The sequence below is a fragment of the Cyprinodon variegatus genome, unplaced genomic scaffold (assembly GCF_000732505.1).
Source record: "Cyprinodon variegatus isolate N-32 unplaced genomic scaffold, C_variegatus-1.0 Scaffold167, whole genome shotgun sequence".
Classification (NCBI taxonomy): domain Eukaryota; kingdom Metazoa; phylum Chordata; class Actinopteri; order Cyprinodontiformes; family Cyprinodontidae; genus Cyprinodon; species Cyprinodon variegatus.
Window position 1 is genome coordinate 370,531 of NW_015150620.1, and position 14,637 is coordinate 385,167.

The following is a 14,637-nucleotide window of genomic DNA, read 5'->3' on the forward strand; positions in this document are numbered from 1 at the left end:
AAAGTAATAAAAAAAAAACATTCATCCAGATATCTACATGTACAATAAGCTTGTTTCTGCACAGCTACATTTCTCCTAATTTATGTTTTTGTTAGCTCTATTTTTGATTAAATTAAATTTTGATTCGAATTTTATAATCTTATGTAAAAAAACAAACTTAAAGCAAATAATAACCAGTGAAAAAGTCCCCATTAATTCATCTGCAAGCATTTTTCTATGTAAACATGTCATATTTGAGAAGTTATTTACCTTTCTTTGCAACTTCAAGCCTGCTAATTGTTTTCCTTTTTTATATGTAGAAAACCAATTTGTTCCCCTCAATAAACTCTACTGGGTAGTTGCTATTTTATACAGAAATAATCAATTGATGGACAAAACTAGCATGAAAACATAGAAGTGAGCAAAACATTTAATATAATACTTGGGATGTCATAGGGTTGGCAATCAACAAGCATATAAGCAAAAAAGACAGCATACATACCAATTTAGCAAAACAGTGATAGAACAGAAAAACAAACAAAAAGCTAAGTCTAAATTAAGATGTTGGATGCTGAGTTTCCAATAGGACCTTGACACAGCTGTTGACCTACTCATGACAGGATCCCTGTGCCACGGATTTGGAATTCTATTAGTATTACCAACTCCAGAGAAGGGGAGGGAAAGTGTCATGCAGTCATCAGGAAGAGGCCAATCCATAGCTTCTATCCATCAGCCAATTACTGGTGCTAAAGTGGAATTAGATAGGTATTGACAGTAAGAAGAGGTGGAGGGAGATTAGCAAGAGAAATGGAAACAGCAGAGGAACGTGGAAGCTGGAGGGGGGAGAGAGGAGACAGTGGACACAGATGAGTAGAGAAAAAATAAAATAGAGAAACTGAGGAGTATAGTGCAGAAAAAATATGTATTTGAGGGAATGGGGTGAGAACTTTGATCCGATTTTTTAAGTTAGTCATGGTATTAAAATAAAATAATAACTTAGAACATTTTTGTTAAAAATACATTATTTAGAAAAATTATAGAAAGGGGAAAACATTTCTTGAAATCCACTTTGAATTTGAAGATGTTTGTGTCAAACTATAAAAACAATGGTTACCCTTCCTACATGATGCACTTCTTAATAAAGCATTACTTTATAAGAACTTAGGGGAATATCAAAAAATCCTATTACAATAAACAGGCAAAAAAAGGTGGAAAAAGAAGTTTTATCATAGGGCTACATTAAAGAAAATGATGAAAAGATTGTCATGGTTAGAGAAGAAAAATTAAAAAGTGACAGAAAAAGAAAGAGATGATAAATCCATAGAGTAAATTGTGTGGGAAGGAAAAGGGATGGGATAGAAAGGGATAAAAGAGAGGGAGAATATATACTCAGAGCTATGTAATGAATTTATGCCTGGCTGGCAGATCTTTATAAGTTATTGGGAAAATAGTCGGGGCGGCGTATTGACACAGCTGGGTCTCAGATCAATACATTGAGAATGAGCAATACATTTTAATTTAAAACTGTTCAAACTTTAGCAGCAAATCCATGCGGCTCAGTGCTGCCTTCTGCTCCATCAAAACACACTTACACATTCTCATAAAAAAATGCTTTTCTGCACACATATATACAGTACATACAGCCACATATATACATACTTATGATGAAATCTAGAGTTAACAAAGAGAGAATTCAGACTTTTGATCTCAGAGGAAACACCACTGTGACAAACATACTGAGATTTCTATCACATTAATCACCCCCCTCCCCCAAAACAAACAAACAACATCCTAAATAACTGCCTTTGACAGAGTTAAAGTCTCCAATTGTCCTAAGTAACCAACTAAAGAAACAGGTACGCTGTATTGTTTAAAGGGTATTGAGCTGATGCCAGAGGTGTTTACTGAAGCCAAAAAAGCCCATCCGTCACCAAAATCATTTAAGAAATAAACTTGAAAAGAACTATAGGATATAGTCAACTTATATAAAAAAATTTTCATGACCAAAAAAAAAAAAATGCATAAACATATTGTGTATAATTGTTAATAACCAAAAAAGAAAATTCGGAAAATATCAAAATCTATGGTAATTTAAAACTGATCAAAACTCCCCATTTTTGTTTTGGGTTTACCCAGGAAGTGGTTGTGGGAGCAGCAAACCCAGCAGAGACTCCCAAGCTTCCCCTTCCCAGACACCTCCTCCCTGTCCACTAGGGGGAAGCCCTGGGCGTTCCCAGGCCAGTCCATAGGCATAGTCCTTCCAGAATGTCCTGGGCGATTATCAAAATCCTTCCCTGAATAACTTAAATGAACACAAATTCATTTCAGTTTTTTTCTATCACAACATGTCATCCAGTATTACTCTTTCAAAATACAACTACTGTACATACAAATGAGGTTATGTTCTCAGCTGAGGTTAATGGAACAGGATTGTTCAGGTTGCATTACATTTAAAACATATATCAATAACAATATACGCATTTATGTTATACATATTCTTCACTAGACTATCATGTAGCTTAGCTCAAAATATTTAGTCTAGTAAACTAGCTCCACCCGCCAAAATCCTTTTTGCCTGCAAGTGGGTCTAGCCTCGATCAATTCCCCAGGCCCTAAATCTGGCGGGCCAATCACAACGCAGAGAAGTGTTTTGAATATTTGGATGCAAAGCAGGCGGGTTTTTGAGGGCGTGATGACAAAGCTGCACTACACAGTAGCATGCACTGCGGCAGCAGCAGTCAATGGAGCGTTTAATTTAGAGTTAAAAGTTTTATTTTCTGTTGTGCAATAAAAGTACGTTTTAAGATAATTTTAGCTTTAAAGCATCACTATATGGTCAATTTACCGATTTAATGCGTAATTAAAAAAGCAATTTCCGAAGTTGAGAGGACCGCAGCAACCAGCAGAGCTCCGAGGCTAACGGCAGCCAGGTCTAGCGGCAGCCCATCTGCAGCGGCCCTCTCTCTGCGTGTGTGAAGGACCGCTGACTCTGATGGCGATTTTTGACTCAGCTTTGGAATCAGATTTGGAAGGATTAGACTTTGGGGTTTTGTTGAAATGTGAGCAGGAAGAGTCTCTACGCTCATTAATTTTTAAGAAGGACATATTCACCGTTTTACCGACAGGCTGTTTGTTTACACTCCCCCACCAGCTCCTGTCGCGCTTAATACATGACAGTCAGTTAGTTGTGCTCATTGGTCAGAGCGTTGGCCAATAGGCACAGACATGGTTTATAAAACAAGGGGTTGTTCTTATCTGCAATCTTCCGATGTCTCATTCATCATGGCAAGACTAAATTACACATTTAATCTCACATTTAGTCTGGTTTATCCGGCTACAAAATGTTGCTTTCATTCAAGATCAGAAACCTGCATTTGGTTGTTTGCATATTAATATACCAATAAAAGAAAAAACATAGTTAAATGATATTTGACTATTTATTCAGAATATTTAGTGTGCTTCATTTTATTGTGGGGCATTGATCTTCAAATAAAATTGCAAAATCTCCACCTGCTGTCTCGCCTTATTGAGGTCTGATCCATCCATTTTCCATCACACTTTATCCCATCTGGGGTTGCAAGGGGTGCTGGTGCACACAGAGACAAACACGTCAAGCAACCATTCACATACACTCACAACAAAGGAGAATTTAGAGAAGTCAATTAACCTAACAGTCAGGTTTTTGGACTGGGAGGTAGCCAGAGTACCTGGAAGGAACCCACACATGCACAGAGAGAACATACAAACACCATGCAGAAAGACCCTGGGTCGGGAATCGAACCTGAAACCTTCTTGCAGCAAGACAGCAGATATACCCACTGCGTCACTGTGCATCCCCTTAGATAATATCACATCTGTTTTTGTTGTGTTGCTATTTTATTATCTTCTATATATCAGTTTAATTTGTTGTTCAATAAGACAAATCCGTTTCGGCTTTGGATGTAGGAAATGCTATTTATATTCAGACAACAACACAATTCTAATTTAAGGAAGATGGTAATAACTCTATTTCTCATTTACTCTTGTGGTATGATTATAACTTCAGAAGCCAAGTACTGTTTGCGGATGCAATATAAAGTTAAGAAATGTGGTTAAGAACTGCACAAACACTGTCATTATATGCCTGACATTGTAGGTGGTAGAAATATGGATGGGGGTTGTGTGCGTTACAGATCAATTTGGGGAAGAATTATGTTATCCCAATAAATGCCATTAAATAATAAGACATTTTCAGGGTAATTAACGATAGGGGTCAATTTTATTTATTCACTATCTGATGAATGAGGGGAGAGTTTTTTGTTTTGTTTTTTTACTCAGGGAAAAAAGGCAGATGCTTGAACACCACATACTGCTCATTAGAACAGGCAATAAAAGTTACAATTTTCATTTTTTTCCAATCAGAAAAAAAAGGAAAATCTATAGTCACTTATTCCCTACTATGTACAGCAGCTGCTGGTGGTGTATTTTTGTTGTTGCTATATTTGCTTCAATGTTCAATGTCCTCTGCATTAAGGTTATTTAAGCAACTGTTGCTTTTCATTTCATATTGGTCTACCCATAATTTCCATCAGCAAGGCTGTTTCATCTACATAACTCCTGCACTGAAATATTTCTGTCCTGCCTCAGTATAAACCGGTAGATTTGCAGTTTCTCACAGTATCATGCCAACCCCTATCTGTCACCAAAGGCCATGTCAAGTATAATCTTATTTAAGCAGATCCCCTTTATTAGCCATTCTCATCCGATTTGTACTTTGGGATATCTTGATGCCTAAATATATAGAGTATTTTGCATGTGATTGGCTGAATAGCTTTTTTTGTGTCAAGCAATTCGTTGTTGTCATGAACTGCCACTGTACACCTTTTGGTTCTGTATAAGATTTCCTTTAGGGTTCTCAGTTATGCTTTATTTTGTTATTCTGTTTTGTCAAGATTTATATCATTTTTACTATTATTTATTTCTTGTTCCAGTTTTAGCTAATTATTCCCTGTCTTATCCTCTAGACTTCCCCTTGGTTAAACCTTAATTTGTATTAATTTGTTTTATTCCCTTTTAGACTTATTTAAGTTTTCCAGTTACAGTTAAGCACTGTTTTCCCTGGTTGTTTTTTGTTGCCCCCTGGTGTTCTTTTTCTTTCCCTTGGCTCCTTTCTAGCTGCTTCTGTCCACACCTGCTTCCAATTAACTGATTACTCCGCTCTTGGTTCAGTCTCCCATATATAATCCTCCTGTGCAGTTCACCAGTGCTGATTTCTCCTCTCTCCTTGTTTATCCTGTGTGTTTTTTTCCCCCTGATGTCTCCTGTTTTGGGGTTTTCTGTATTTTTTTATTTTAAGAGTTTAACAGTATGAATCTGCATTAAATCAGCAAAGACTCAACTCTGCCTCCTTTTGTCTCTGCATTTGGGTCCTCCACAACCTTACAGTTGTGTATCTTAAAAAATGTTTATTTTGAAAATAATATAGACACCTCAGATGACTAAGCTGATTAGTTTATTATCTAAGACGTTCCTAATTAGTATAAAGGCAATAAAACAAATTGATACCAAAAGAAAATTAATAAACCTAAAATACTCCAACAGCTCAGATGAGGTATCTCCTTGTCGTGGCCAAATAAGGATGGAAGCTCATTTGTGTTGAGAAAAGAAAAACATATGAACCCCATGCTCAAAAAAAGAATGTAGAAATTAAACTTTTTCTTTTTCACTGTGATTGATGCCTTTACACCAGAGAAAATTTTGTTTTTCATAAACTAACTCGGAATATTCAGACCTCTCTGTCTAAGTTTAAGACATGTATCATTATACAGCCAGATTCTTCTGTTTATCTCTCACTTCACAAGAGTTATTTAGGGAAAACTAATAGCTTCTTTATGGCCAGTTTATCAATGCATCTGTAGGAGGACACTGTGGACAACTGTTTTCATCCTGCTCAATTAGCATAATTAATTAACATTAATCAATACAAATAAATAATTTTTCAGCAGTAAGAATAAATTAAACTTCTTCTCCAACTGATCCAGCACTTTGCAAAGCTTGTATTGATCCCCCAAGAAATGAGATAATACTCAGTGATGAGGCTTATAGTATTGTATTCCTATTGTAGTTGGCAATCTGAATACTTACTTTGTCCATCATTGACCTAGCAGAATAAAAGACAGCAAAATCTACTTTGACAAACTTAATGTGGCCGCAAAATTTAAGCAAACTTCTACTTAGACACATTAAAAACTCAATTTATGGTTTAAGTTTCTGAGATTTTACAAAAATACATTTGACATTTAAAATAGATATGGTACTCAGGCAAACATATACTAGCTAATGCATTAGTATTGTTGCGCTGCTGGCAGGTGCTCAGTGGCGTGGGTTAATCAAAAAAGCAAAGGGAAGAGTACTATCTACTCACCACACTGCTACTTTTATTGATTCAGTGTACACATACACACATGATGACACTTTCACACTCTAAAACACTGACACCTCTTTTTCACCTGAAGAACAGGGGCCCATAACACCTCCTTTAACTAATCCATTGGCCCCAAATAGATTTTCACATTGTACGCTCTGCAGGGAGGGGAAAACACTGGAGCAGAACTGAAAGTGATATAAATGTATCAAAAAACAGATGAACAAACATTGTGGGAAGATTTATTCCTGCAGATTTTAATAAAAATGGGAGGCGGATGAATTGATTTTGGTTTAAGGGAGGGTGTTATAAGGAACAATTTATCGGGATGGCCCAGCTAAGATGCATTATTTTCCGATTGTTATCTGGCTTCCCCTTTTTAAGCGCCTGATTTGTGTTGTGTATTGCATTTTATGGGTAAGAAGGAAAGGGGAACTTTCAATGATTTAGGTGGGATGTATTAATCAAAGGCAGCCGGTGTGAACCATAGATCGCCAAGCAAAAGAGGTACAGGTGACAGCTCATTCTGCTAAAGAATGTTTTGGAGCTGCACATCACCGCTTCTCAATTCCCCTTTTTTTCCCCTCAGCCTCCTCACTGCCTCCTTGTTTCTTGCTCTCTTCGCCTCTCTATCTTTCTCGCCTCATCGTATAAGCCTTTTTCTCTGCCTCTCCTTTTGTGCTATATTTCTATACATCTTTTTTCCACAGTGGGATGCACACTTAGTTTAATTTTATGAGGCTGAGAGTAGCTTTTAACCATCCAAGCGGCAAATAAAGTGTGGATTAGGAGTATTTAGTGTTTTCCTCCTTCGTAAATGCTCCCACACTGCTCAGTGACCTTTGCTGCTGCCTCTGACATGCTAAGAGACAAGCCCATCATCATCAGCTTTATGGATTCTCTCCACTATCAGTTTGAAATTGGTGTACAGTTTGCCATTGTTCTGGCAGCTTGTTTTTTGGTTTATCTTTCTCTTGTTTTTTGGTTGTTTACAAGTTGTATTTCACAAGTTCTAGTTTTTATGTTATAAAAAACATCCTATGTTTTGTTCTTTATGTTTTATATTATCGTGGCTTGTTTGCCTCCTGTTTCGATATTTAAAGAAGCCATCTCTTTACTTAGACTTAGTAAACAAATATTTTCCAAGGTTGGTATTATTTAAATGATTAACAAACAGATTCAGAAAGCTATTTGCCCAAGTCAAACACATGCAAACCAGAGCTTGCATCTTTAGTTAATCCTCAAAGTGCCCGCCAAAGAGGATCTCCTAAAACTGCACTGCCAAGCAATTAACTTCTCTCTGCATCAATACAGTTTGTTCACACTTTAATGAGGTATTATGCCTGTTAGGGAACATAGCTCATATTTATATAGGTCTGTGTAAATTACCCAGAACAAAATACATCATATTCCTCAAAGACTATGAATTATTTGTGATGCACAGACTTAAAGAAAAAAATGTGTTTAAAGCTGTTACCAAGCAAAATAAAAAAAGTAGGGAGGCAACGCTGAGCAAAGCTGGCTTATCAGAAATACAATAACATATAACAATTGTATAGTTATTCTCTCTTCCTCTTTGTAAGTTGACTTTTAATCTAAATGATACCTAAAATTTCAATGCCACTAGCTAAAACTAGGCAGGAATCACAATTTTTGGTGTTAAAAACATAAAACATTTCAAACGGTTCAGGTTTACGAGCAGGAGTTAAACAGAATTAGATAAGTTAAGTTTGTAAATCAACCTTTTTTTTTGCTCAAAATTAATAAAGGGCCCTGAAACTGCTGTGGCCATCTGTTAGTTTAGGCATGAACGGGGCACATGAACAAGCACTACTCTGTGAAAGTGAGTGTTCAGATGGTGAAATAGGAACATCAACTGATCGATTTTACCCCGGTGGGGCCGATCCTTGTCCATGTTAAAGTTGAACTAATTAAGACAACCCTGTATAATGTAAATCTGTATAGACTACATGCAATAATGGTCCAATCTGACATTTTTATGCCTTCTTTTTGTCTTGGAGTGAATAGGTAAAATAATCATTGCATTCTGCACTATCACATAAAGAAATTAACCTTGTTCCGTAATGACTCAGAACAGAGGGACCCAGTATATAGGCAAGACAGCACCAAGACAGACAGTTGGATAACTTAAAAAGTAACGATGAACAGTTTGCAGATCTGCAGCAGCAGTGGCTAGGGTGTCCGAGGCAAGTAAGACTGGCGAGAGGAAATAGGTTAGTGACCACAAAAACTTGACGGAGGATGATCTGAACGCATGAGTCACTACCCTGGTTTAGAGTTCAGTCCATGCTTAGACGCCGAAGCCTTGACGGACACAGAAATGACATGAGATCAGATCTGAGCAAATGATGGTAGAAGGCAGGATAATGAAGAGGGTGAAGTTAAGAGGCAGATCAAGGCTTAGACCACAGTAGAATCCAACAGAATCCGAAGACGGGTAAGGCTAACAGATCAAAACTGGGGCAGGTAGGCTAAAAGGTCTCAAGAAGAAGATCATGGCATGTTCATTGATTCATTAGTACTAAGAGGTTTGTCTCTGACAGAGAGTGTCTCTCAAGTGATTATGCAACAACATAAAAGAAGTATAAATCTGAAAAATAATATGATTTATATTGACATTTTAAAAAGCTATTTATTTTCAAGGGGTCAGAAATATCCAACCCTGCTTAACTTACTAAATGTTTCTATATTTATATTTGCAATGATTTATTTTTCCTCCTTTTCAGCACCCTTTTCTTAAGCTCTCTCGACACATTGTCAAATTCAAGTTGAAACTTTGCCTGGTACACTCTAACAATAACATTAATTTAAGTTAGAATAAACATATTGATAAAATTAGAAGATTGCATCAAACCTGGAATGTAAATATTTTTTTACTTTTAATGGAATTGTAGTTCAAATGGTTATAATTGAAGTTCATATTTGTTGAACTTTTTTCTAAAGTATGTTTTTTTTAACTACTTTTTAAAATAAGTATTGAGGTGAAACAGATAGCGTTCACAGAGAAATGGCAAACAAAAAAGGAGCAAATGTCACAGCTTTGTGAATTTTTCCATCAATATTCATTTCTGTAAAACTAAATAAGTACTTTGAAAAGCAAAGACCTTCAGAGTTGGGCGACTCTGCTCTCCTTATAAATCTCTTTGGACAGCATAGTTCTCTTACACACAGCCTTAATGAAAGGCTATTTGGCCTGGCCATACACCTGTGGTCAGACTGTTTTCAGTCGATTTGTAAATCAGATTGGCTGTGTAATGAATAGGGATCACCGTGTATGTGAATGTAGGATATTATAGCGGTTTTACATTTAGAACCAGAATCCACAAACCGTGTATGTCACTATGGTAATCTTAGTTTAGTCATCAGTTTACAACATTCATAAGAATACAACAAATGTGGCAATTTCAAGTCCAGTCATGGCTGTGCTAACAGTGGGGACATTACAAAAAAGAACCATCAGTGGGTGGATTTGGTGGAAAACAGTTTCAACTCAGTCAGAATGTCTTAGTTACACTCTGTGAGCTACAAATACAGGTTTACTGGTGCATGTGATTGGGCGGTTACTGGTAACAGTCAGGTTTATATTGAAAAGTGCAGAGTATTTAAAAGCAAGCATTTTGTGACTGCTAAACGAGATATCCATATCTAAATCAATAACTGCTTAAAACATTGCACTCATATAAATAATGTATACTGTAGTGATTCTCACTTCAAAAGAGGGTAAAAAACTTCAGGTAAAGCTTAACTCCTTTGACCAATAGTTCACTGGCCAATGTTTTTAACCAGATGGCTTTTATGAGTTTATTTTGAAGAGTATGTGTAGCTGAGTGAGTACACCAGCTACAAATAACAACATTACCCACAGTTTAGATTACACATGCACGCTGAAATATACAGCATTCCTTTTTGACCAGCTTAATTTAAAGTGTAATATTTAAACTGTGTCAGAGCTTGATGCAGGCAATAAATCCCAAAAGTTCACTGGAAGAGGACGAAAAGAAAAAAAGTGTTGGTAGTGTTGGTTATTGTAATTAAGTTGAAGTATGGTTGATGTACTAGTACCCGTACTCGTAGTCTACCGCTTTATCTGGAACCGGGTCGAGGGGGCAGCAGACTAAGCAGAGACTCCAAGACTTCCCTCTCCGCAGACACCTCCTCCAGCTCCGTTGGGGGAAGCCCTAGGCGCTCCCAGGCCAGCCGAGAGACATAGTCTCTCCAGCGTGTCCTGGGTCATCCCCTGGGCCTCCTCCTGGTGAGACATGCCTGGAACACCTCCCGAGGGAGGCGTCCAGGGGGCATCTGAAAAAGATGTCCGAGCCACCTCAACTGACTCCTCTCGATGTGGAGGAGAACCGGCTCACTGAGCCTCTCCCGAAAGACCGAGCTCCTCACCCTATCTCTAAGGGAGAGCCCAGCCACCCTGCGGAGAAAGCTCATTTCAGCCGCTTGTATCAGGGATCTCGTTCTTTCGGTCATGATCCAGATTTCATGACCATAGGTGAGGGTAGGAACGTAGACCGACCGTTAAATTGAGAGCTTTGCCTTTTCGCTCAGCTCTCTCTTCACCACGACAGACCGGTGCAGCGTTTGCATTATTGCAGCAGACGCACCGATCCGTCTATCGATCTCCTGCTCCATTCTTCCCTCACTCGTGAACAGGACACCAAGATACATGAACTCCTTCACTTGAGGCAAGGACTCTCCTCCAACCTGAAGGGGACAAGCCACCTTTTTCCGGTCGAGAACCATGGCCTCGGACTTGGAGGAGCTGATTCTCATGGTTGATGTTGTTACTGTTAAAAATATCTTAAATGGAAAACATGGTTATTTCACCTTGATTAGAATAATGAATCTATAAATACAGAGTAAAGACGTCTGTCATTATGTTTTCCTTAGCATTAGAAAAATAGCCTGTGGCTGAATGGAAAAGAAAAACCAGATTTCTTCTATAAAGGAAATAAAGCAGCCAAGACATTTATTGCTACGGAGCTCTTAGAGTTTATATTTTAGGTGTCTAATATAAAGAGCAAAACAAGGGACACTGAATAATGTTTGAACATTAGAGAACCTAGTTGTGCTTCTGTTACTTCTACTATCTTTTGCTAATTTTTGTGTCCGATGATGAAAAAGACATATGCATGGTATGTTCTCTATGTACATTCTGTTTTTTTCCCCATATACGGGAATAATTTCAGTAAAGATAAAAAAAATTCTCCAGAGGGGACACTTAAATGTGATTATACCAAAGTAGGTACAGATGTTCAAAGTTGAAGAGATTTACTTAATCATAAAACTCACACACATTTCTGGCAGAGTAAAACAGAGTCTACTGTATCTGTTCCAGAACAACTGTATGTCCTCATTCCTGTCCATATAAGTAAGAGTGTGTGCACGTGTCCCTTTTGTGTGTCACAACTGATTGCTCTTGACTTCATTAATCTCTGCAGTGTGGTTATGATTAGCTCTCTGAAGCTTGCCAGAGGACATTTGACACAGTTTTTCACATACTCATTGTCAGGTTTGGCCACCTCTCCAGCCTGTTGATCCAACCAATTAGCAGAAAACCAAGAAAAAGACTATATTTTTGCCCATCTGACTGAATAAAATAGCAATAGTTAGAATGTTTACACCCTTTCTGAAACCACAGCATGTTTTTCCAGTCCTATTTCATGGATGGCAAAATACAAAGAGCCTGAGATTTAACAGCCTTACAGCTGTTACTGGCTTCAGGGTTTCCCTGTCAATTAATGGTTTACATAACTCATTAGAAAAAAAACAAATATGTTGAATTATTTTAGCTATTTCTTTGCACAAAAAAAAAAATAAAAATAAGAGACAAGCTTAAAGAAAGACTCACAAGTTATGGTAGGATTGATAAGAAAACTTGTGTAAAGTCGGGCACCACTTGGGAGAATTCAGAACTGCAATCGTTGGAACAGCCGCTTCCCTACGACTTGAAGCTGCAGATGACAAAATCTATAGCCACGGGCCTGGTGCTGATAATTTTTCGTTTGTGTTTTACTAACTTGTCTGTGCTTTACTGTAGATATATGTAATTTTTTTCAGGGGCTTTTTCTATAGCGTCGTCATTGCTTGACAACTTACCTTTTACTTGATGTGGAACAAAATCCTCAAACAATATCTTAGCTCCTAAATCACAGCCCCATTATTATTGTTTGAGATGAATGCCCAACCCCTCCTGTTCATACTGTAGCTCTTCAAGAGGCTTTGTAGTACCTGAAGATGGCTATACAGTATACAGAAATGACTTGAGAGAAAGCAAGGAGGCATACAGGTAGACTGGAAAACAGGTTCAAGCAGAACAATATCAGAGACATGTGGTGAAGAATAAAGAAGATCACAGGTTTCAAGAAGAAAGATTATCAGACAGAGGGAATTCTGGACAGAGTAAATGAACTGAAAACATTCTTTTATAGGTTCTGGTCAGGAACAAGCTCAGCCTTCCTCTCTCTTGCCCACAATCACGTTAACATCATGCTGTCCTCTGCCATTGACTCTTCTGCTTCCTTGAGTTTATTTTCACCCATATCAGAAGAACCACATTTAATCGTTGTAACATTTTCCCTATTTGGACTCATTTTAATTAGATTTTCATGATTTACTCCATTAGGATTCTTTTCTAATTTATTTGATTTTGGTCATGGAAAAGACAATGTCTAGATGGAGTAATGAGTGGGTGACAGTAGAGAAGCTCTAGACAGGTGTGTTAGACTATGACTCTTTTTTTTGTTTTCCACATGCTAGGCTGTTAGGCTTTTGGAAGACTAATACATTTGGACAGATTCATAGTAAGAACAGCTGCACCATCCAAAGTGGGATGGATGCCGTCTCTCCAAATCGAGGTTTTCCCCAAAAAGATTCATAGTTATCAATGTAGCCCAAATCATTTTCAGGACTCACCTAGACAACCAGCGACTAAATGTTCCAGTGGCGATAAAAACCAGGCCAACTGTCCAGTGACCATAAACCTTGACTTCCCTAACTTCACACATTGTGAAGTTCCTATAGAGCAGGGGTGCCCAACCTTTTTAAAACCAAGATCTACTTTTGAAGTTGATGGCATGTCGAGATCTACCAAGCCAAACACAAGGGATGGGCAGTATTTGTTTTTTGTTTGCACAGCTGGAGAATAATATATATATATATATATATATATATATATATATATATATATATATATATATATGTGTGTGTGTGTGTGTGTGTGTGTGTGTGTGTCAGAGAGCTGTTCCAAACTAAATTTGCTTTTTGTTTTACACTTGTGTAAACAAAATGACAAAGAAAAATCTGTCTAAGTCTGAAATCATTTCAAAGCAGGAAGAAGGAGAAGGGAAGTCCACTATTTCAGAATGATAAACTTCACTGGCCATTGACATTGGCAGAGAAACTGGCAGATGGATTAAACTTCAACAGGAAAACAGATAAAAATAGGAAAATACTAAGTACAAACTATCTGGATGTGAAGATGTAACATACAACAGAACGGGTTGTTGACTATTTCTTTGACTTCGGGCAAAAGTTCCTGTGATGTTATGAGCCGGAAAGCTCTTGAACTCCAATACCCAGCATGCAATGGGGCGAGTAGGTTTCACGGGTTGGAGGCTGGAGCGAGTGGGCAGTTCTGAATGTAGTTTGCTACTAAAAGGTTCTGTGAAAGTTTGGAAATAAATATACAGAACAAGTTTACACGCCTCGTTTGTTCTATATAGAATCGAAGAACAACATAGTTCCAAAAATCTTTTGAGGAATCTGCCACGGCTCAGCCACCTGACGTCGGCGTGCAGCAGCAGATCTGTGGTGACTTGCACCTGCCTCTTCGATCTGGGCACGGAATAAACGCCTCTGAATACTCCTGGCCCGAACAGAGCAAGCGATCTTCATCGCAACGTCCATGACATGCTTCATATTTAAAATACTGCCGCACAGCTGTTGCTGAATGGTGCAGTGGTTGATCCAAAAAAATCCGGGAAAGTTTCAGACAGCTTGAACAGAGCAACGAATCCAGCAGTGCGCCCAACCATAGATGGAGCCCCATCAGTTGTGATAGATGTCATTATCTCATTACCTCTTCAGATTCATCTTCACGCTTTAGAGTCCCTGGTAACAACCTACAGTAGCAACCGTGGAAAACCATGCATACTTTTTACTTTTCATTTTATTATTATGAAAACAGACGTTGGCCTCTCGTGATCAATGATTTGATTAGTGTTTTT